We start from the raw sequence: 3,664 nt of genomic DNA, 5'->3' as shown, positions 1-3,664 counted from the left end.
CACTAATGGCGCACCTCTTGGGGGTGCGCCATTGCTATACAAAAAAAGATTACTAATGGCGCACCTCCAGGAGGTGCACCATTGCACCTATCCCCCCACTAAAATCCTCAGTCCCCTTTCTATCCCCAATCGATCACATCTCTCACCCGCCCACTGCCCCGACAAGTACTGCGCCGCCGCCGCCCCCGTGCCCCCGCCGCCTCCCCCGCTTCGACGAGGTGCTCCGACAAGCAGGGCCAGCGCTAGGGTTCCAGCGCCACCACCGGATCAACGCCCCGCCTCCACAAGGAGAGGAGGAGCCCCGCCGCCGCCACCGAGGGGAAGAGGCCACCGCTGCCACCGAGGGGAGGAGCCCCGCCGCCACCGAGAGGAGGAACCTCGCCGCCAGGTCTTCAACGCCCCACCACTGCGAGAACATCGACGTCCTCCTCCGCCGGTTCGAGGTGATTCCTACCTCTTCTCCACTTCTCCATCTCCTCCCCTGCAAACCCTAGGGCCGACTCTTCTTGCTCCTAATCTACATTTGTTAGTGAGGGCGGCAACCACATGCCCGTAGATTCCATTACCATAGAATAAGTAACTAGGCCTGCTGCTAGGCACATGGAAGATTCATAGACAAGTGTGGCTTCATCATGGTTATTTTTGTTACTAATATGAATATGAAATGGTCTACGGTTTGGGGAGTTAAGGCTAAGGCTTTGCAAACAAACATATCATGCATGTATATTCAGGTTTAGCACTTCAAAAAAAAGCCAATGTTCAGTTTGTGCACTAGAACGTACAATACATTCTGTTTTTGCACTGGATACAAGCAAATGTTCAGTTTCTTCAGTTGAAACAAAGCAAAGCCCGGACTTTGGACACAAAGATGCCATACATATTCACTTTAAACAAGTAATCACCTTCTGCACTGAATATATTCACTTTCTACACTGAAAAATGAGCATATATATTCAGTTTATGCACCGGAACGAGCATATGTATTCAGTTTCTCCACTGAATATGGGCGTATATTCAGTTTTTTCACTGAATATGAGTAGGTGTTCTATCTTTTTTCAATTTAAACAGACTGTGAACGGTTCAATTTTTGCACTGAGTATGGTCTGTTCTTTCACCTATAGAGCATATTTTCACACACAGGAACAGAGTGTAAAGGTTCTATTTTTTCCACATATATATTCAGTTAAAACAGAGTGTGAATGTTCAGTTATTTGCCACTGTGGTAGTTTCTTCCATCAAATACCCAGGGGTTATACCGGGCATGGTGTCAAAATGTTTGCTCCAACATGAACGAATTTAACCGGGGGATCGTGTTGTCCAGAAAACCCTTCTTTTTCCTTTCATGCCATATTGGAGAGAATGATGCTGGAAATTAAACCCCCTTTCCAGCATCATCTTTCTTATAATGTCTATTTTCCAGACTTTTTGTTTTGACTTGGACTATCAAAATAATGTAAATTTCCTCCTGGTATCGTTTGCTTGCTGTCACAAATCTAACTTGTAATGACTATTTTAAAATATTTATCTTAGTTTTAGCTAATTATGGTGATAATATTTGTTAGTGAGGAATCAAAGCAGTGTAGTGGCATGGCCATTGACCTGTGGCTGGCATCTAGACACCACACACATACATACAGAGGCACATTGACTATTACTATGGCAAGTACTGTGTCAAGTACTCCATGTGTTTTTGTTGGCAGTTTATCATGAAATTGCAGGTACCCCGAGAGGCCCTTGAGTTTGCCGGAATGTCGATTAACTTCCGTTCCGGCAAATTCGGGTACTCCATATGTCCTATTTTCAGCAAAGGTCATGCTGAAATTTTCCGTGAATTTTAGCATGACTTTGCTAAAAATAGGACATATGGGGTACTTGCGACTAATGCCTGTTATCATGCATGTTTTATGATTTGTTGTAAGGGTATTAATTGGTCTCTTCTACTGCTTATCAGAGATGGCGGGAAGCAGCCACCGCCGCTCTGCGACACTGCAGTACGAGTTGGATGCTTCCGAGTTCTTCACTATCATACTTGAGACTTCAGTATCATCCATGACGCAGGTATATAAAACGAGAGATCTCCCCTTCACCCATCTCATTATGATATCTGTTGTTTGCTACATCACTCATTGTCCCAAACTGTAGAGGCTTCCTGACAGTTTTATGAACATGCTGATGGGTGAAGATCCGCCAAATAATGTGAAGCTGCGACAGGCCGGCAGCGGGTTTCGCAGGCAGTGGGATGTGCAGTTGGTGATCAAGAAGGGCCACATGTACTTGTCTCGTGGGTGGGAGAAGTTCTACCGTCCCTACGACCTGCGGCTGGGGTACTTCCTTCTCTTCAGGTACGACGACGACGCCATCATGCTCATCGTGAAGGTGTTCAACACGACTATGTGTCGCATGCGCTACGCTGCCGATGATGATGCCGGTACGTTCTGCCTCTTCTTATTCCTCTACATTTGGCTTTGTCTCACATCGATTGTTAATGGTCATTGTTGCATTTTGGACAGGTAATGGGAGCAGCAGCAGCGACACTAGCTACAGCTAAAGCAGCATCGACTATGGCTGTAGCGAAAGTAGCAACGATTCTGGCTGTAGCGAAAGAAGCAGCGATTCTGACAGCAGCATAGACAACAAGAAGGATGATCCGGACTGGAGTGCGAGAGAAGAGGAGCTGAGTGAGGATGAGGAGCTGCAGGATGACGATGGGCATCAGGCTGAGGATGACCAAGGGCAAGAGATGGTGGTGGCTGACCATGGGCAAGAGATGGAGGTGGCTGAGGATGACCTAGCGATGGTCGTGCCTGAAGGTGGCCTCGCGATGGTGGTGGTGCCTGACAATGACCACGCACCGGTGGTGGCGCCGGAGATCCCACAGCTGGGCGACATGACCATGTCAATTGTGATAGAAGACTACATCCCACTGCCTCCACTGCCTCCACCGCCTTGCCGCTCTAGGCGCATCAGGGAGAGGAAGGAGAAGAAGGAGAAGAACAATGCATGAGAACTGAACTTTGTCAGGTATGTCAGATCTCATAGGTTAGTTATCCAAAATGATATATATATACTTAGTTACCTATGTTATCTCTAATATGCTTAGTTGCCTATAGGTTAGCTTCATTTTTACCTAAGTTGGCTCTAATATGCTAACTTAGAGCTTATATGCTTAGTTTCCTATAGGTTAGCTCCAAAATAACTTATGTTAGCACAAAATGATCAAGTTTACATAATAAGCTTATAGTCTTTTTCTTATTCTTCTCCTTTTCCAAAATGACATAGGTTAGCTTCATTTTACCTAAGTTGGCTCTAATATACAAACTTAGAGCTTATATGCTTAGTTTCCTATAGGTTAGCTCCAAAATAACTTATGTTAGCACAAAATGATCAAGTTTACATAATAAGCTTATAGTCTTTTTTCTTATTCTTCTTCTTTTCCAAAATGACATAGATTAGCTTCATTTTACCTAAGTTGGCTCTAATATACTAACTTAGAGCTTATATGCTTAGTTTTCCTATAGGTTAGCTCCAAAATAACTTATATTAGCACAAAATGATCAAGTTTACATAATAAGCTTATAGTCTTCTTCTTATTCTTCTTCTTTTCCAAAATTCTTCTTATTCTTCTTCTAGTGTTCTTCTTCTTCTAGTCTTCTTCTTTTTCTTC

Source organism: Triticum aestivum, chromosome 3B (genome assembly GCF_018294505.1).
Source record: "Triticum aestivum cultivar Chinese Spring chromosome 3B, IWGSC CS RefSeq v2.1, whole genome shotgun sequence".
Classification (NCBI taxonomy): Eukaryota; Viridiplantae; Streptophyta; class Magnoliopsida; order Poales; family Poaceae; genus Triticum; species Triticum aestivum.
This window is presented reverse-complemented; position numbering follows the sequence as displayed.